This window comes from Eptatretus burgeri, chromosome 11 (genome assembly GCF_056783735.1).
Source record: "Eptatretus burgeri isolate ZD-2024b chromosome 11, Ebu_testis_v1, whole genome shotgun sequence".
In the NCBI taxonomy this organism is placed as follows: domain Eukaryota; kingdom Metazoa; phylum Chordata; class Myxini; order Myxiniformes; family Myxinidae; genus Eptatretus; species Eptatretus burgeri.
Genome location: NC_140971.1, coordinates 74,047,202 through 74,069,147, shown reverse-complemented (window position 1 = coordinate 74,069,147; position 21,946 = coordinate 74,047,202). Strand labels below are relative to the sequence as shown.

Sequence of the window (21,946 nt, the reverse complement as noted above, 5' to 3'; positions counted from 1 at the left end):
CTCGGGTCCTGAGTTCAAGCCCCGTCGACCGCTGAATTAATACACCAGGGGGTTGACTCAGCCTGTCATCCTTCCGAGGTCGGTGAAATGAGCACCAGTTCCAATGTGTGTACTGGTAGAGGGGCACTGCATCAGCGACACAGTCGCGCTTCAAGAAATGATAGCTACCCTGGCAGCTAAGCTGCCATACGACCACCACCACCACCCCAAACAAATGGTGTGCACACCAACGTGTTGTGTGTCCGTAACATATTTATTCAAACAGAAAATTACAAAATAATGTGCGTACATCTGCAGTGTAAACAATGCACCATTCAGAGCTATAATATTAGTGTCTATCCAGGTGGTAGATGTGCAAAATACTGAAACATCATATCAATCATGGCTGGAGCCCCATTGCAGGCATCGTTTCTCCTCGAGGACTTTAATCGCGTTGTCTGGGTTTTCCTTCTGCATGGAATCACAAACAAAACTGTTTTAAACTTTCTGAAAATGCAATTGTACATATGTATATAGAAATATATATATATATATATATATATATATATATATATATATATATATATATATATATATATATATATACATATATACATATACATATATACATATACATACATATACATATACATACATACATATATACATATACATATACATATACATATACATACATACATACATATATACATATACATACATATATATATATATATATATATATATATATTTATATATATATATATATAGATATATATATATATATACAGTATATGGGTAATAAACTTTATCAAAAGGCTGAGCATTCAAATCTGGCTTTGATCGGGTTCCAAATGTGATACTATAACCATTTCAGATCATGTGCACACTCACTGTCCAATAAATTTAATCGTTTATATACACTGCTAATTAATAAATATTAATGCGCAACAGAAATTGTAATATTTAGTCAGCCATTGCACAAAGCAAGTGTCCAACATGGCAATTTGGATTTTGCATCTTTCAAAATGTAGAACTTGCAATAAAATTTTGGCCACATTAAGCAGGTGTTTGCACAGCGCAATGAGAACCTAATACAATTTCTATTGCTGTACGTCTTGTTTCGCTTGGGGACGCACGACAATGCCTGAACAATGTGCCGCACATCACAAGATGTACGTGAAGATAGGAATGAGCTGAAAGCAAAACGATGTGATATCATATTATCTAATTTATGTATTTCAGTACAAACCGAATCCAAAAAGAAATCCTACCTTAAATGATCGGGATTCGGTGCATCGAGGAAATTGGACGCCTAAATGGACCTTGCCTGGATCGCAAGGCACGAGCACGTCCCAGAGCGTTTATCCGCCACTTCATGCGACCACCACGACGATTCATCTTAATGGGTCCACCCTCTGTGGGAACAATTTAGATAAGTTATCACAATCATAAGTTATCACAATCATGCGAGAGAGAGAGAGAGAGAGAGAGAGAGAGAGAGAGAGAGAGAGAGAGAGAGAGAGAGAGAGAGAGAGAGAGAGAGAGAGAGAGAGAGACAGAGACAGAGACAGAGAGAGAGACAGAGACAGAGACAGAGACAGAGACAGAGACAGAGACAGAGACAGAGACAGAGACAGAGACAGAGACAGACAGAGAGAGAGACAGACAGAGACAGACAGAGAGAGAGACAGAGAGACAGAGAGAGAGAGACAGACAGAGACAGACAGAGAGAGAGACAGAGACAGAGACAGAGACAGAGAGAGAAATTCAAACCTGCAGAGGGAAGAGAGATAATGAGGAGGCAGAGCAGAGAAGCAATGATCAAAACGTTGAGCTTCATGGTGGATTCGATTTGTGGAGTAGTCGAGAGATGCACGAATCCTTGAGCAGATGGAAATCGTTTGATGGAGAGAGAGAGAGAACAGGGCTGGCTTATATAGGAGAAAGATGGGAGTGGAATAACCAGGGTGGCATTGTAAATGTTCCTGGAAGAACAAAAAAAAAAGAACGATGGGGAAACTCAACAGGGAGGGGAAAAGTAAAATAATCAAAAAACTTTGAGAGAAAAGAGATGATAACGTTGTGTTTTGTTTTCTGGGAAAAGAAACGAAAGGAAGTAGAATTGGAACGGGATTGGAAGAGGTTGGTGTTCGGTGTGGGAGGAAAGGTCAGAAGGGGGTGAGCGGAGGAAAGGACGGGGAACAAAGTTTTGTGTTGTGCAGCCTATTCTGGGAAGAACATAAGAGGAGGACCAAGGAACATAGATAAACAGGCTAAAGAGGACACCATGGGATAAGACTTGAAAAGTAAGGGGCGGTGTAAAAGACAGAACAGAAACACAAAGCCAGAGGCACAAAGAGCACAGAAGAAAAAAAAAGGAATTTCAGATGGCAAAGGATGAATACCACAATAAAAGGGAGGAAATGAGGAAATGAGAGAAACCAAGATGTGAAATCAATTACTCTTTGAGCTGCTTCCAAATATCACTGTGACGAGAAGAAAGTTGGAGTTTCAGTGTTCTTGTTCTTGTCCGCTCATGCTTCTCATACCCTCAATTTCCCTGTATCTGTCCTGTGATGAACAGAACTCAACTCAAGACATGATCCCTCTCATTTACCATGTAACTTTCCAAGATCTTCACACACACACACACACACACACACACACACACACACACACACACACACACACACACACACACACACACACACACGTGTGCATGTTCCCTGAAACACCGAATCTAAAGCCGTCGAGTCGAAAATAAAAGTCAGGAAGCCCATGAAGTGGAACTAATTTATCAAACAAGTGCCAAACGGTTTATTCATTTGGAGTTTCCAAAAGTATTAAGATATTCCATTTTTTTGCTCAAGATGTTCAGCTGGGCAGGAAATAGCAATCAACACAGTGCATTTCTTGCATTTAAATTTGTGACACTGATTGGTGTTGGGGTGGAGGGGCTGGGGGTTAAAAAAAAATTTCCCCATGGTTCACTGAGAGAGGAGGCATTTTAGTGCAAGTGCACGGATGGCAGGATAGCCCAGACCTAAATGTACACACACTCAACTCTGAGCTGTCTCGGCCGGGTTCAAATCCGGGCCCAGTTGTTAACTCATCCTGGTGCTTCACATCCTGGTGTCGTCCTGGACGTTAAGCTCGGTGTCCTGTCTACCAGCATGAGTTGGTGGACATTAAAGGTCCCACAGTGATAAAACTATTGCCAGTACCCTGAACAAATTACAGATTCACACATACTGTGTGCAAATGCTATGGAAATTTCTTCTTCTTCTTCTTTTTGCGTATGTCAACTTGGCTGCCAGGTAGCTGTCATTTTGTTGGGGCACAACTATGCCACTGATGCTGTGCCCCATACCAGTACACTGGCACTCATTTCACCGACTTCAGAAGGATGACAGGCTGAGTCAACCCCACCTGGTGTTAATTCAACAGCCAACAGGGCTCAAATTCAGGACCCGAAGATCCCAAGCCAGCCACCCTAACCACTAAGCCAACACCAGGCTTAGGAATTCGTTTAAAAGTGCACTAATGTCTTCTAATGCCCTCATCCTGCAATGTAATACAGTCGTAATAGTAATTTGAGCCAAGTTATTGAAACATACTGCATTTAAATGAGGAAGAAAAAGTCGAAAGAAAGATGAAAAAGAAGAAGGAGGAGGAGGAGAAGAAAGGGAGAGCAGAAGAAGAAGCATAAAACGGTGACAACTCATATACAGGAGTTGCCCAAAAAGTAAAAATATCGTTTTTTCCAGCTTTGTTTTATTTTTCCAGTGGTTCTGGTATCGTGTTTTTTTTTTCCAGCTTCAGCTTTATTCCACTTGAATGTTATTTGAGAACGAGACATTATCATGCCTTTTTGAAGAAAGCTTCTAAAAGTAAGTTGTTCAATTGGAATGGGGCAAATTAGCAGGTGGAAGTTGTATAATTCTCATTCTCATTATTTGTTGAAGAAACAAAACTTGTTCTGAATGATCATTAATTATATTTAATTACATTTGACACAGTTACAGAGATAGCTGTGAACTGGAAATTGTCTTTATTAGGAAATTGTCTTCAGAAAAATGGACCAAATTTATGATAAATAAATTAAAACAATGGAGGGTGAATGTGATAAGTTTAGTGCACAAACAATTTTATGAAATAATTTGCAAACACAAGGATAGAGATCATGTAGAAAAGGTTAATTAGAAAATCAACTCTTGTATAATTGAATTTGTTGAAAACATCACAGGACTGGCAGGATGGCCGAGGCCCTAGAGGTGTGCACTGTTACGTCAACGCTGTCTCGCCTGGGTTTGAATCTTAACCCAGCTATAAACTGTCATCCCAGTGTTTCATGGCCAGAGTGAGTCATCAATGTGTGTGCTGTCCCTCAAACGGGCATCGAACTGGGTGTCCCAACTGCTGGCATTAGTTGGTGGATGTTAAAGATCTTGTTTGCAAAGAGTAAGCAAGCTATCTACAGGACCCTGAGAAATTCCAAATTCCTGCCCTGACTTCTTCAGTTGGAGTGGTGACCAGAATATGACTGCAGCCGAGTAACCGTTTTGGCAGCATCACTGTTCTGTAGAGGATGATGATAATGTCATGTAATTTTTGGGGTTATTTTTCTCCTGACTGCAAGATGCTGCATTTGCTCCACTCTGTAGTGTGCACTTTTAGATTGTGAGTGAGGAAAGAATGGCTAACAGAGAACAGCCATCGACAGATAATCTTTGCGATGTGACTCACTTGACCTTCTCGTACTGTTCAAGAAGAAGTGGGTGTAGGTTATTGTGTAGGTTGCCCATCGTATCTGAAGAAGGCCATTCATGTGAAGCATGTGAACCACCTTGTCAATTTATTTGCAGTGCAGAAGCTGCTTCCCAAATAGAAACCACACCTGAAAATAGTAAGCAGTGTAACCCGATGTCAAGGACCTTCCACGAAGACCAGATGGCATGCTAACCGAGCTGTCTCTCCAATTCAGTGCCGTCTCCCTCGTTTGGTATCTCATGCTTTGATAGAGTTTGGCATCCCGCCTTGCTCTCCAAACTCGCTGCCTGTGGCATTCAAGGCCAACTCCACACATGGCACACTGACTTCCTCTACTCTCTTAGCCAAGGTGTACCACTCAACGGAATCCCTTCATCTCCTCTCCCTGTCAAGGCTGGAGTCCCCCAAGGCAGTGTTCTGGGCCCAATCCTATTCCTGATCTTCATCCATGATCTTTCTGACTCTCCGTAAAATCCTCTATCTATTTGCTGATGACTTCACCCTCATCCTTCAGACAGACAGGCTGCAGCCTCTTCCCTCTCTTCAGACCTTGAAAAAAAAATCACAAGCTGGTCAAATACTTGGAATATGTCTTTCAATCCTGACAAATCAATCCATCTCTATCTCTATCTCTCAACCATTATTTAAAGAAAGATGTAGGGATGGTTTCACATGATCATTTATTGTGACCATCCCTATCTTGTTTACATACTTTTTGGAGGAACATCCCTACATCCTTTTTCATTTTTACCTCCACCACTGAAGTTGAAGGAAGTTGTTTTCACCCTTCTCTGTCTGTTTGTCTGTCTTTGTGCAGGATATCTCAAAAAGTTGTGGACGGATCTGGATGAAACTTGCTGGCAGGTTGGGTGTGTGACGAGGACAAATTGATTCAATTTTGGTGAAGATCCGAATCTGGATCTGGATACGATAATTATTTAATTTCTAAAGCGATTCTTCACCATTGAGATATAGGGCCAAAAACGATATGTAGCATGTCATTTCAAAAATGCATTGGGCCCGATATGTTCTGGTGGCTCAGGCATTGTGTGGCTGAGGTATGCGCTCTACCGAGTGCCCTTCTAGTTGCAAAATACCGGCGTGTAAGTCGCTGCATCAATGGTGATAAAGTTTCAGATTTTTTTTACATGGTCTTTAAAATCATTATTCCATTTCAATTGAATGAAATACTTGACACTGCGTGGGGTGTTCTATAAATTCTCTCGTTAATATGCATGAAATAGTCTCCTTATAAGGAAATAGTCGATATATTTAGATTATAATTAAAATGTTAGCTTTCCAAACATTGCAGATTGAGGGGTACATTAATATTGGCAAGATTTCACAGATTTGATGGGCCTAAAGGCCTCCTCCTGCATTGAACTCCCTTGTGAAGGTTAAATGCATCTTTTAAGATTCAATGGATTCTCATGAGACATTTATGAAATGATAGGTCAAAGGGCCTGTTCCTGATTCAAAGCTTATTTGCATTCTCCCAGAAATTGGAGTTGAAAAAAATAAAAGGCCACGATCAGAATGCTGTGTACATGTTAGAGATGGCAAACGAGAAATACAATGTTTCATCTTATTTTTCATCCTTGTATGCTTCTGATGAAATAGGAGCGACGACGCAAGGTGCAAAATGTCTGCAAAAACTAGCCAAAGCAGTTCGTTCTGTTTAATACATCATCTGGAAATTCCATGCATTGCACACCACAAATATTATTAAGGTTCAATGTCAGGATAACTCAGAGGTTGTGTACACACATTTCATCTGTGTCGTCTGGATTCGATTGTCAACTTAACTCTAAACTGTCGTCCTGCTCTTTCGCAGGTTTGGGCATTGCATCGATGAGTATATGCCGTCCTTCACAGGGGGACGTTAATCAAGGTGTCCTGTTTGCCGGCATTCACTTGTGGATACATAACATCCTACTGGCCATTATGTGCAAGCACTTTGACCACACACTAAATCCCTGCTGTCATTTATGGAGGTGTTGCAACAGTGTGCATCAAAGTGCTCTGAGAACCGATACAAATCTCGAAGCAGGTGCTTGTGTACTTGACATGCAGGGTCGAATATCAAATAAACGAATATGTTAAATATTTGAATTCCAGCCAAGGCAAATCCCTGGATACTTTGGAAAAGCACAAGCCATGGCTTATTTTTGCTTGTTTGGTATTCTCCTCTGAGCGCTGAGCTCAGAACGCTGCAGATCCTATGTTGTGATCCCAGCTGAGACTTATCTCAATATATACTGTGTTAATTTAACTATTATTTCCGAATGTCCTTGCAATTCATGTTAAAGTATACAGTGACGTCCCCTGGTGTCCATGTCCTCATAAGAAATGTTTGTACATGCTATTTGAGCCTTAGTTACTCTGAAAACATAATAAAAAGCAATTGATAATTATATGTCACGATAATTAAGAATGTAAACTGATGAGAGATGCTGTGTCTGCTGAACAATGATTTTTGGATGCAGTTACGGTATGTACAGGTAAAAGGGCTATACTATGTATTGTGACGACCCCTCCTCTCCCTCCCCAGGATGCTCCATCTGTGTGTGCATAGCTATCCCTTTTTCCTCTTATATCCTCCCAAACCTCTTTGGCTTCTTTCCCCACTCCTCTCAAACTCCACTATCCCCCTCTCTCTCTCTCCAATCATCCTTCCTCCCTTCTCTTTATTTCTCAATTTCACCCCCACACCCCGTGTATACTTAAATAATTATAACTGATGATATTCAGGAATGACAGAAAGGGTGAAGGAAAATGGCAAAAACACTATCTTTTTTTTAATGTTTTTTTTACACAAACACAAAAACACTTTCTTTTTTTTATCTCTATTCGGCATGACATTTAGCAGAACAATCTTCTTGCTCGAATGAAACTATCACTTATGTGGGTATGTATGTATGTATATGTAGCCGAAATAGGATCCCCTGTTAATGCATATGCCAGCCAAGAAGTGGATGGGACAGTCAAGCTAGAATTAAATTGTAAAGATATATGTGCACAGAAAATAATTTAATTTGAAACTAATTAGATAATGCAACCATCACAAAACATGGTTATCTGAGCTGTTTGAGAAAAACAGTACAAAAGTGCCCATCATTTACAGACCCTTCAGCTAGTAATAATAATAAAAAATAGGGGCAAAACCCCTGGGCGCCCACCTGGTAGCAGCTGGATAAGATAACCAGCGAACCACTGGTAGGCATGGATGACGGGTAAGCAAGTAAATACCTATGGATTTTTTTTAGTGCAGTGAACAAACTTTGGTACATCATGGGTGATGAAGGTTGTGGTCAAGTTTCATCAAAACCATGTTTGTAGTTTCGGAGGAGAAAGTAAATACCTATTTTGATAGGTCGACCCACTTTAATCCATGAACAAGCTTTAGGACGCAATGGATGTTAAAGGTTGTGGTGAAGTTTCATTGAACTTGTGTGTGTAGTTTCACAGAAAAAGATCCGAGTGTTTACCCACTGATATGACTGACTGACTGACAGACACCGCACCAAGCTAATGCCTCACCTGAACTATGTTCCAGGTGAGCTAATAAATAATAGGAGTTTTTCGCAGTCAGGGCGTTGAATCACAAAGTACACCATCCCTTTGTGATGCAACACCCTGCCTGCGAAAAACATCACAAAGAATGACGTTATGCAAAGTGTCGTGTCTGCTAGCATTAGTTGGTGGGCATAAAAGTACCCACAATGTCCTTCACAAAGAGTAGGCGGGTTTCCTCCAGCACCCTGGATAAATCCCAAATTCCTGCCACCTTTGGTTGAACAACAGGCTGTTTTTTCATGTTCCCTTACAAGGAACTTTGAGTAGTAGTAGTAGTAGTCGTAATAGTAGTAGTAGTTATTTTCTACCAGCAGATTTGAACGCACAGACTCAAACCCTTGTAAAAAGCTAAAGTTAATATTTTTCTCAGCATCTTGGTAAACACAACGTGTGGTGTGCCATATGTGCGGAGCATTTATCTTGCATCTCATAATAAACATGTGCAAACCATTTTAACTGTTTACAAAAGCCTTTGATTCTGAAAATGTTGAGGTTGACAAACTCAGCACGGCTCTTTTTTCAAACCAGCATATAATATGAGACCCGTTTATTGACGGATGGGTTTAATCAAAAGACAGCACATTTCTCTTCCCAAACATATTGTATGTCAATCCGTGGTTGTTGTTGTTGTTGTTGTTGTTGGCATTATCGTGTCAGTGATGGTTGTTGTCTGTGTGTGCTCATTCCATATACTTTTATATATTTTTTTTATATTGCTTCAATGTCAGTTAAAAGCGAGATGTTGTGGTATTTGTAAGCATTAGTGAATGCCTGTAAATGAAGGATTAAAATTTACGGTTGCATGTGATAAGTTTCGTTTAGTACGGATCGATAAATGTTAACATAAACTGCTTGATGTAATACACTCAAGCTGTGTTCAGAAATTGTGAATTAATAATTTCTGTATTTGAGTGAACTCGAGACACCTGCTCCCTCAGAGAGCAGTCTGGGGGATGGGGGCACATATATATATATATATATATATATATATATATATATATATATATATATATATATATATACATATATATATATATATATATATATATAGATATATATATATATATATATATATATATATATATATATATATATATATATATATATATATATATATATATATATATATATATATACATACATACATACATTTGTGCCGTGGCTTGTAATCCTCCACTCTCTCAATCAGGGGACAAAAAACAAACACTCGCACTGTGCTACATGTACAGGTGAAAAAAAGTTGTCTCCCCCCACCCTCGTGGGGGGGGGGCAGGGACGACGAGGATGGATAGGAGGGGTTGTGCCCATGACCTGACCTTGGGTACATATATGCAAAACTTGCTGGAGATTTCCACAGCAGTTTTATTTTTCTATGATTTTCAGGCATTATAGTAAGACACTATAGCCTGGTGTTGGCTGAGTGGTTAGGGTGATGGCTTGGGATCCCAGGGTCCTGAGTTCAATCCCCGTTGGCTGCTGAACTAACACCAGGGGGTTGACTCAGCCTGTCATCCATCTGAGGTCGGCGAAATGAGTGCCAGTGTACTGGTCCCGGTGTATGCCCCGGTTAGAATAGGTGTACCATATCCCTGTGTGTCGTAAGAGGCGACCAGGGTTGGCGTCAGGAAGGGCATCCGGCCATAAAACATTGCCTCAAGAAAAAGCCCAACCCCTGCAAAGCAGGGAAAAATGGCTGTAAAAACGGTCATTTTATTTTTTATAGTAAGACACTAGTTTTGTCGGTCCACCTATGCTCCTCCTCTACCCGGATGGCTCCAATGGTTCAATTCCGGCTCCGAGATGACTCCAAGGCTGAAGGACACGAACATGCTCCAGCATCAGGAAAGTTACAGCAGCCTCCACTCCAGCTCCGGTGCTGCTCTTCGCTGGTGCTTCAGCTCCAGCTGCTTTTACCCGACCTTTTAAACTGATGCTTCATCTCCGACTACAGAGATACAAAAACCCATGCGTGCCTCCTATTTCGATCCTATTTCAGATTTTGCTGTTATTTGTTTGGATGAAATACTTTAATCACCCTGTATCCATTTTTTTAGTCAAAGAGATGAGTGTGAAATTTGGTTTTACAGTTTTATATCTTTTTATTTCCTTTATATGCCTGGTGTTGGCTTCATGGTTGGGGTGGTGGGCTTGGAATCCTAGCATCCTGAGTTCAAATCCCCCTCGACTGTTGAATTAATACCAGGTGGGGTTGACTCTGCCTGTCATCCTTCCGAGGTCGGCAAGATGAGTGCCAGCTTGCTGGTATCCTGTGTCGGAGTGGCGACCGATCCAGGATTGTGTCCAATAGCCAAGGAGACTGCTTAGGCAGCACCAACACTCTGCACAGAGTATGGTCCCAATGGATGGATGGATTTCCTTTATAAAATGCATTGACAACTTCTTCAGGCATTGGTGACTTCTACACTGATATTAGGGCTCCGCTACAGGAAATATAGGAAACATGGTGTCAACAATCATGTCCAGAATTACAATTACATTTCATTGAATGAATGCTGAGCAATAAGCAAAAATGTGAACGAGAACGGGCACTCATAGAGCGCATACCTTCGCCGCCACTACTTTTTTTGTTCTTGGTATGAGTGTGGGGAACTGGTTTCATATGAATGGTCTTATGACACAAACCACATATCTATAATGTCATGACCCCCCCCCCGACTTTTGGGGGCTACGGACTAAACAACAATCAACTCGCGTCGTTTTGGCGAGTCTTCACTCGCAAGCTCGGTGAATACAACGTTTCAACAAGAGAAGGTAATCTCGTTTGATGCTGGTTTCATGCACATCAAATAAGAATTGACTGAGTTATGCTGAAAACCGCATATTTTTCAAGGGCGTGACACCCCCCCCTCCGACATTTTACCCCAACCGGTGACATGTGTTGTGACGTCATTGTGTCACAAGATTGGGCATTAAATTCTGAACATTTTGGTGCTGGGTTCATGTAAAGCAGACAAGAATTGACCGCGTTATGACAAAAACCGCATATTTTTCAAGGTCGTGACCCCCCTGACCTTTGACCCCTAACCGGAAACAAGAGTATGGGCGTCATTGTGTCATATTGCATATCACAAGATGAGGCGTTGAATTCTGAACATTTTGGCGTTAGTTGCATGCAAATTGAATAAAAATTGACCGTGTTATCGTAAAAAGACGATTTTGACCTTTTCGTGACCTTGACCTTGACCTTTGACCCGAACGATCCCAAAATCTAATCAAATGCTTCCTGGCTAATAACCAATCATCCCACCAAATTTCATGCAATTCCGTTTAATACTTTTTGAGTTATACGAATCACAAGATTACAAATAAATAAATAAATAAATAAATACACGCCGACCAAAACATAACCTTTCGCACAATGCGAAGGTAATTATGTTTCACCGAAGCCAAATATAATAAATGTTAAAACCAGAACGACACTCGGGAGAGTGCATACCTCTGCCAGGCTGAACACTTTCCTGTTTTGAATCCCACTGACAGGCTGGATCTTTTGACCTGAACCAAAATCTAATTGGCTTGTTCTTGACTTCTTACCAACTCATCCACCCACCACGTTTTGTCATAATCCATTAACAAAATCTTGAGACATCGTGCCACACATCGTTTTTGGCCTCATATTTTTCAACACTGAAGAATCACTTTAAAAATTTTAGTATCTGGATCCGGATTTGGATCTTCCCCAAAATCTAATCGATTCTTCCTTATCACACATCCAACCTGTCCACTAAGCTTCGGCCAAATTCGTCCATAGCTTTTTGAGATATCGTGATATATATATATATATATATATATATATATATATATATATATATATATATATATATATATATATATATATATATATATATATCGGTTTAGCCCTATCTCTCAATGGTGAAGAATCACCTTAGAAATTATAGTATCCAGATTCGGATCTTGACCAAAAATGTGCGTTGCTGTCCTTGGCCAGTCACTGATATACACAAAAAAATTCAGAATGACTGCTTGAAAACTGTGTGGATTAATACAACAATCGTGTGACAAACAGACAGACAGACAGAGACAGACAGACAAACATGACAGACCAACATACTTGGCAAAATTATTTCACCAAGTAATAAACAGACAGATAGATGGGGGTGAAAACACAACCTAAATCCACCTTCGGTGGCAGAGGTAACAATTGGTTCACAAAAAGTATAACAAGTTAAAACTAGATGGTATTCATGGAATACTTACCCCGCACAGTCTTGAGAAGGACATGGTGCGAGCCAACTCTTCTGATGGCAAATTTGTAAACAAAAAAGTTCAATGAAAAACAAATAGAAGACCAAATAGGTACAGTCCTGCATTGGAGTCATCAGAAGGAACCTGAACAAGCAAAAAGCAAAGATGAAGTCATCAGGAGGAACCTGGATAGGATTCGGGTTTCAGCTGCTACTCCTCAACCCTCAAACCCACCCAGGTGCAGCCAAGTGAACCTTATTCAAAAAAAAAAAAGAAAAGAAAGAATGCAGATTCAAAAAATTAAATAATTCTGTCTGCCAGACCATGCGTCCGATCAGGTTGAAATTTAAAACATGTATTCCCCATCACTACTCGATCATAATTTTGAAGTTTCACATCAGTTGATGCAGCAGTTCAAGAGAGAATTTTAAAATATATTTTCCTTTATTCCAATATGGATTCCAAGCCATGTGACCTTCCAATTATTCATGAACACCCTGGTATCCCCAGGGCTTGGGCAACATGTGTGCAAATTTCCCCCTTAATCTGTCCAGCCATTTTGGAGAGGATTTTTCAAGGTTTTATGCTAAATCCAATATGGCTGCCAAACCATGTAACCAAAGACATCTCAGGTGGGGAACATTTTGTTCCTCATGAAGAGGCAGTCATACCTGTAAAGTTTCTCCTCAATCTGTTCAGCCATTTTGGAGAAGAAGATTTTTGAAGGTTTTTTTACTTTTTTTTAAAAAGATATGGCTGCTGAACCATGTGACCGATGACGTAATAATTTTTTTCTATTGACCAATTTATCCAAAGATGATCCTCATGAGTTTTCATGCTCATCGGATGTAGTTTTATACGTATGCAATTATGACTCATAACGAAGGCACCATGACCATTTAAAAAAATCACACCTATTCCCCATGGGGAGTAATTGGCATGTGCCAAGTTTCGATTTTTTCCATGGAGCAGTTTCAGAGATACATCCATCCATCCATTGGGACCATACTCTGTGCAGAGCATTGTGCTGCCAAAGCAGCCTCTTGAGCTATTGGGTACAATCCAAGATGGCTCACCACTCTGACACAGGATACCAGTAAGCTGATGCTCATTTTGCCAACCTCGGAAGGGTGACAGGCTGAATCAAGACCTGGTATTAATTCAACAGCCAAGTGGGTTTTGAACTCAGGACTCTTGGATCCCGAGCTCAACACTCTAACCATTAAGCCAACCCCAGGCTTTAGGAGATACTGTTACGAATCTGAAAGCCATGAGCACTCAACATTCAGAGTCCCTAGAGAACAGTTATATCGGTAAGTATGCGTTTATAGTTAGGGCTCCGTACCTGTGTCTAATAGGTAATTAAATATTCATGCGCTGCGGAGTTATTTTGATCATTAGGATTTTTACATCTACAACTACAACAACGCCATCTTCGCTCTCACAGCGACAACCCTCTGCTCCTGGAATTCTCCACATGCTCGCTGGTATGCGGGTGTGTTCGGAATTCGTTCGGGGATGGAATTCCATTCACAAATATGGTCATGAACCGGTTCGCTTGGCTGCGCACCAAATAAGGGAATGTGTCGTGTCCCACCCAATGAGAGCGGGCCACGAGGAGCGGACCGCGCCTGAGAGCGACAAAAGGAACGGAGAGCAAATAATTGGGTGGATCTGTTCGAGCGGGTAGGAAAGAATCTGCTCCCCGTCTTCACCAGCGCGTGCTCTGGTTCCCGGCTCACCTCGTCACTGGCGTGGTCTGGTTCCCGGCTCATCTCGTGGCTGGCGTGCTCCGTTTCCCGGCTCATCTCATCGCTGGCGTGTTCTGGTTCCCGGCTCATCTCGTGGCTGGCGTGTTCTGGTTCCCTGCTCATCTCGTGGCTGGCGTGTTCTGGTTCCCGGCTCATCTCGTGGCTGGCGTGTTCTGGTTCCCGGCTCATCTCGTGGCTGGCGTGCTCTGGTTCCCGGCTCATCTCGTGGCTGGCGTGCTCTGGTTCCCGGCTCATCTCGTCACTGGCGTGGTCTGGTTCCCGGCTCATCTCGTGGCTGGCGTGCTCTGGTTCCCGGCTCATCTTGTGGCTGGCGTGCTCTGGTTCCTGGCTCATCTCGTGGCTGGCGTGCTCTGGTTCCCGGCTCATCTCGTGGCTGGCGTGCTCTGGTTCCCGGCTCATCTCGTCACTGGCGTGGTCTGGTTCCCAGCTCATCTCGTCGCTGGCATGGTCTGCATCGGCGGCCCTTGGTCCGTTCTTGATGACTGGTGCTCCGGGAAGGTGTGAACGTCGAGCCGCGTGCTCGCGGCCAGGTAGCCAGTCACTTTCTCCTCCCTCAGCTCAACTTCCCTCCGAGCTGAAGGGATAATAAAGACCATTTTGGGTCCGTTTCTTTTGGGTGTGCGTCTGTCTGTGTGCCCGTCTTTAAGTAGGAATTGTTTAAGTGCTTGTGTGTAAATTTGCGTTCTCTATTAGTCGTGATAACTCTGCCCTTACGTGCTTCCCTCGTTTCCCCGATTACTGTGAATAAATACCCCATTTGTTAAATGTATCAGCTCGTTTCTGTGTTTCTTCCATTGGCTTAGCATGACGCGTGTTTGTGAATTACAAAGGCTGTTGTCGCTGTAAATGTACATTTGGACCGACGGGACTTCGGCAACCATCCGCTCCGGTTGCGCACGGGTCGGGCACGCTAACGGCTCGACTCGACGAGTGCCGTCGAGGGTGTGAATACTCGGTAGCTCGCCACGTGGATCTCTAGGTATTTTGAAGATTGGCAAATAACCCTGTACCACGTGGTGGAATTATTGACGATTCACAATCTGGTAAGGGACCCGTACCCTCGGAGTTTTCTGAAAGGTACGATCTAGATTCCGGGTGTTCGTTAGAGTTCCCCGTACTGCTCCACGTAGCGGTCGTGCTCGCAGCCGATACCCGGCTCCACAACAATACAGAGGTCCAAGTTTTCTCCTTTTTTCAACATCTCTGCCAGACCACGTGACCTCTGACGTCATCATTATCATTACAACATTCTACATGAGTAGTCACACCTATGGTGAAAATTCCGTGTCAATCCGACAAACGGTTCCAGAGAAAAGGGAATAACAAAATGCAGACACGCACGTTTGCACGTACACACAGGACCGATCGCTTGACCTGGCATGTCACTTTGCGGGCGCGGGCTAAAAATCGGAGGGGGTGGGGGGGAGAATTAATAAAGACCTCGGGATGGTTTACAATGCCAAACGGTAAATAAACAAGGTGGGGATTATTGCATTCAACACCATTTATACACAACAATATATGGGGAGCAGCATGTGTATCCCGACATCTTACGTCTATTTTGAAGCCTACCAATGACAAACTTATGCCTGGTGTTGGCTTAATGGTTCGGGTGGCAGGCTTGGGATCCCAGGGCCCTGAGTTCAAATCCTGCTTTACCGTTGAATTAATACAAGGTGGGGTTGACTCAGCTTATCATCCTTCCGAGGTCGGCAAAATGAGTACCAGTTTGCTGGGATGATTGAGCCATTTGAGCATCCTGTGTCAGAGTGGCGACTTGTCCAGGATTGTACCCAATAGCCCAGGAGACTGCTTAGCAGCACCAATGCTCTGTACAGAGTATTGTCCCAATGGATTTCGATTTGGATTTGGAATGACAAACTTGCTGTTTGAACCCAACACAGATCCCCCACAACCTCCTCCTCCAGTCACCAACACATATAGCATCTGGTCCAAAATTCTTAATTTAAAGTTAAACAACAAGCTTATGTTCAAAATGAAAGAAAGATGGTGTAGTGCCTCACATGGTGCTGCTCATATACTCTCACACAGAGACAGAGTTGACTTTCATCATTACTTTCTTTACTTGTCATTATCCCCACGCTTTATTTTTCTCAAGGGGCAATATTGTAATGGGCTCCTGTCTGTCTGTCCATCCGTCACGCTATCTCCTCCTAAACGGTTGTGCAAAAAAATCACCAAACTTAGTAGTTATGATCACCACATGGCAAGAAAGTGCGAGAGCAGTCATTCTTGGCTCCACCACCTGGGAGTCAAAAGGTCAAATCCCCCAAAAATGCAATTATGGGCACATTTTTAAAACATTTCTCATGAAACTTTGTATATGCAATGAACATTTTGGGACGCATGGAATACAGCGTGTAATGATTTTTTTGGATTTGACCCTGGTTCATGCCCCTTGGGGGGGGGGGGGGTCTGTTCTCAGATTGGTAGTGGAGTTGTAAAACCTCGTTGCATTCCTTCAGCTTCACTGGTGTAGGTTCGAGTCTCATGGATGCTCAGGGTTGGGGGATTTGATCTTTCCATCTACAATTCTCTGTGGAAACCGAACAACAGGCCTGGCCAGCCGGTGTGTGGAAAGATTGTACTAATCCGATATGTTCTATCGAGTTGTCGATTTTAAGTCATGAAACAAGGCGTAGGAAGATATGAACTGCCGACCACCCCCACCCCTTGCTTGTAGACCCCTTCCCGGCTCATTGGATATGATGCTATCACAACCCCTCCCCACCCTTCAAAGCCCTGCTCTGATGCAGCATTTGCTGATGTCAACCTCTCATAGCTGTTGACCATATCAATGAATAGAGGCGTCAACCGCCGAATGGGACGGTTAACCCACCATCCTCCTCTCCAACCTCAAAGCCAGATACAAATACTGCATTTGCTGATGTAAGGCTCAACGCATGGGTCTTCGTGAATCATCCTCGTTTGAACTCCAATCGGAGCTCTTGCCTGACGGTACCGTGACCCCTGGGTTCAAATCCCATACACCGTACCGCATTGTTTTGTCCATTGTCTCCAATTCCATTGTCCTCCATGTTATGCATGTACAAGTACAATCAATTTCAGGATACAGTACTCAAAGTACTTGTTGTCAGCAAGAACTGCTCCTGAGGATGCCTCCTGGTAACAAGATGGTCATCTTGTCCGTGCCAGCACTTGAAAAGGAATAATAACCCTTGGAGCTCGAGGCACAATAAGATCAAAAAGTGTTCCCGAAACAACATAACTGTGGTCCATTGTTTTTTTTTTGAAATCCTTGAAAACTTGTGCATGCCTCATTAATTCTTCTGTGCCTGAATGTGATGCTGCAGCTTGGTTGGGGGAATTCCGGGATGAAAACCCACCATAAAAAAAGCTTTCCCTTTTCCTTTATCTCACTCAATTGTCCTACAACTGCCAATGTTTAGTGAAGCTTTTCAAAGGAAATTTGATTCTTTAAATACGTCACTTCCTTTCCCATAAAAAACTCCCTAATGATTTTCAACTCATTGTCACTGTCTTTCTCGCTTTCCCTGGACAACGAATTCCCCCTAGCGTTTGCCAGCTTTCACTCCTCTCCTCGCCTACACCTTCCACTTGTTTTTGTATTCACACTATCTTCATCTGCAAGTAATCTCCGAACATTCTCTCTTTTCTCACGTCTCGCTTGAAATGAGGAGTGCTTTCTGAGGACACATAACTCATGCTGTCACGTGCTCTCCCATGAAACTCAGAGATGCAGATAAGTGGAAAATTTAGATTCTGTAAATTTCCTTTTGATTGTCTCAAGCGCTTGCCCTTGTATCTGGAACGTTTAATGTCTTTGTATTTGATAATGAATTTTTGTTGTTGTTGTTGTTGTTGTTGTTTGTCTTGTTGTTGTGACTGTGTCTGTGTCTATGTCCTTGCACTTGCTCCTTTTGGTCTCAGCCTTTGCCTGTTGACGTCACCTTTTTCTCTGGTGACAATGATATACAGTACAAGGAAAGTTAGATGCTGGAGAAAGTCATTTGGCCCCTCATGCCTGTCCTGTATCCACACCCAGTAAACTTAATCTGTCAGTGTTACATGATCTATCCATCCATCGGGACCATACTCTATAGTCTATGCAGAGCGTTGGTGCTGACTAAGTAGTCTCCTGGGCTCTTGGAAACAATCGTGGACGGGTCGCCACTCCGACACAGGATACCAGCAAGCTGGTACTCATTTTGCCGACCTCAGAAGGATGCCAAGCAGAGTCAACCCCACCTAGTATTAATTCAACAGCAGAGTGGGATTTGAATTCAGGGCCCTAGGATCCAAAGCCCACCACCCTAACCATCGAGCCAACACCAGGCATATCATCTTTCGACACACCACATCATTATACTGTTACGTTTGAGTGGGGGTATGCATTCAAAGGGTAATTAGGATGTTCAATTAGGTATGCCATGCTGTTCGAGTTTACCAGGATCTCGATGTAATAAGTAGCAATTCAGTGGTGATAAGTTGTCTAGTAAATGTTCATTTCTTCAAGGGGGGGAATGATAATTGTCACGTAATGAGATAGGGACACGGGATAGGGTAAGTGTGTCTGCGTAAACCCCTTTTTGGTATTCTCTGGAGACTGGCCGTGACGTCACAGGACAGTGCAGCGGATGGCTCCGCCCCGTGATCACGATTGGCGGAAGGCGACGGTGGTGGGCCAATAAACGGCTCGATTGGAGGTGACGAGGACGGGAGGATAAAAAGGTTCTGTTCGGGGTCGAAAAGGAAGAGGAAGAAGATCTGGACAGAAAGATCGTGGGTTTTTTTGGTGTGGAGGCTGTTGCGCGGGAAGCGTACTTGTTGTTGTGCTGATTCGATCGTGTTCTTCATCGTGTCTTGGAGCCTTGCTGAGCCTCGTGCCTCACCTTGGTTGGCTCTGGGGTTCTGCTGACTCAGAGTATGGGGTCGAACGGCGGGCGGACCTGCCTCCCTCTCCTGCTCGCAACTTGGCGCCAGAACTGGTTCCCTGGCGGCGGTGAGCGGACTTGGGCCAAGACCAGGAGGTCGACAGCACCACGGTTTCTCCTGCCCCCCTGACGACAGCAAGGCCAGCTCGTCCGACGCCGATCCAGGGACAGTTGCTTCCACACCACGGTCCAGCCTGACCACCAGAAATAGCTACGTTTTGTGTGTGTGTGTGTGTGTGTGTGTGTGTGTGTGTGTGTGTGTGTGTGTGTGGGCGTGTGTGTGGGTGTGTGTGTGTGGGTGGGTGTGTGTGTGTGTGTGTGTGTGTGTGTGTGTGTGTGTGTGTGTGAGATTGGCGCCTTAGAAGGTTTGAGATCTCTATATTCATTGGAATTGTCTGTGTTTTTCCCCACGCCCGATCCCACACCATCCCGTCGAATCGCCCCGGATCCCTCTTCTTGCCGAGTCTTGTTATTTCTGGTCAATAGTAAAAACGAATAAACATCATCAACTCAGTGAAAAGTGACTCGTGCCACCTTCCTCGTCCCGTTTGCGGTAGAGCGATTAGAACCGCCATGTTTGGGTTATAAATAAATAAACCTCCTCCATCGTTTCGGCTCATTCTACGTTAGCGGGACTGTTCAAGTCCCGTGGACGTCACAATACCATTAATGCAATCGGACTAAACATCCACCTCTATTTTTAACTTTAAGTTGTCAGGCATTTTTGGTTAAAGTACCATCACACAATTGCCAACTATTTTAAAGACATAACAATGGGATATTTAACATCCACAGTCTGAATGAGTGGCTTGGTCGTAGAGTGGAACATTGGTGCATTGCCCTCATTGGTGTGGGTTCGATTCACGTGGCTGATCAGGGATCGGTTATAGTCGGATCAGCTGCCTGCGATTGGAGGAAACCTGTTCAGCATTGGTTCTCAGACAAAGAAACGTTCACGACTTGTGTCGACGCAAGAGCACCACATCAGAACAACATCTTGTAGTTGAGTTTCATCCCATTGTCGATGGAACCCAGAGTCCAAAGCTCAATGGCAAGCACGCTACCACCCGAGCTATCAGGCTGTCAGCCTTTGGCTACAACATCAGGCCTTCCATAGAGATTTCGGCCCTTCCAAGTCATACATCCAGACTCAAATCTGGACATCTGTAGTCCAATATATCCCAGTCAATAAGTCGTGGGCGCGTGAGTAAAAATTCCGCAGGAAATTCCACGTTACATCACTCGGCTGGTAAAATCCACGCACATCTCAATTGCCATAAGGATTTGTTAACCACAATGTTATTTCTCGAACTCGAGTTTATTCAATTCGACATCATTTTGATTTTTACTTTCCCATCTCATATTCCTTCCACTCCTTATGCGTAGGGGGCTTAAATTTTGGCTGCTGTCTGTCCATCCCTCCATTGTTTTGGAATCGGAGGCAAAAGTTCCGAATATCGGCAATTTAAAAAAAAAAAATTGTAGAAGAGAATAGCACAGGATTGCATATGCTATCGGGAACCATTATTTTTTTGTTATATATGCTTTACCATCTATAATGGCTTGAATTATTTATTTAATTATACTCACCTGACCATCTCTACTATGAAGCCTGGTGTTGGCTACGTTGTTTGGGTGGCTGGCTTGGGATCTTCGGGTCATGAGTTTCAGTCCCTGTCTGCCATTGAATTAACACCGGATGGGGTGGACACAGCCTGTCATCCTTCTGAGGTCAGTGAAATGAGTACCAGTGTTCTGGTAATAGGAGCACTGCATCAGTGGCACAGCTGTGCCCTCAGCCAATGATGCTACATATGTACACAGCATGTCCATGACTGATTCACTACCTTTGAATTATAATTTGTTTATTATTATACACTTTACCATCACTGCTGCCAACGTACCACCTTGGATTATTTATTTGTTGTTGTACCTTTTACCTTTCTACATTTACATGTATATTTATTTGTTTACGAGTTCCGCCACCGAAGGTGAAGGAGGTTACGTTTTTACACCTTTCTGTTTGTTTGTCTGTCTGTCTGACTGTGTGCAGGATATCTCAAAAAGTTGACGGATCCGGATGAAATTTTGTGGACAGGTTCGGTGTGTAACAAGGACGAACTGATTAGATTTTCGTGAAGATCCGGATCCGGATCCGACTACTAAAAATTTTAAAGTGATTCTTCACCATTGAGAGAGAGGGCTAAAAACGATATATAGCACTATATCTCAAAAACTTATGGACGGATTCCAATGAAACTTGGTGGACACGTTGGGTGTGTGACAAGGAAGAACTGAATCAATTTTGGTGAAGATCCAGATCCGCATCCCGATCTGATAATTTCTTCAGTGATTCTTCACCATTGAGAGATCGGGTGAAACCGATAAATAGCACAATGTCTAAATAAGTTGTGTACGGATTCGGATGAAACTTGGTGGACAGGATGGGGGTGTGACAAAGAAGAATTGATTCGATTTTGGTGAAGATCCGGATCCGGATCCGACGACTCGAATTTTAAAACTGATTCTTCAACATTGAGAGATCGGGCTAAAAATTATATATACATATATATATATATATATACATATATATATATATATATATATATATATATATATATATACATATATATATATTGTTACGGGTTTCCGCCACGTTCGGACGACCGTTCTAGCCAAATC

The 21,946-nt window shown here is 42.8% G+C and overlaps 1 long non-coding RNA gene across 5 annotated transcripts in view; it reads right to left on the bottom strand.

Annotated features, from left to right (window-relative positions):
* Window positions 1-234: 234 nt before the first annotated feature.
* Window positions 235-21,946, bottom strand: part of LOC147017389 (uncharacterized) — a 103,804-nt gene continuing 82,092 nt past the window's right edge. For 4 of the 5 annotated variants that reach the window (XR_015049478.1, XR_015049479.1, XR_015049481.1 and 1 more), the window contains 4 exons: window positions 2,445-2,553; window positions 1,756-1,967; window positions 1,254-1,397; window positions 235-450 (listed from right to left, as the gene is read on the bottom strand). This is a non-coding gene — a long non-coding RNA (uncharacterized LOC147017389). Of the gene's footprint in view, window positions 451-1,253; window positions 1,398-1,755; window positions 1,981-2,444; window positions 2,554-21,946 lie in introns of those variants that run through there. The other variant, XR_015049477.1, reaches the window with a different exon arrangement.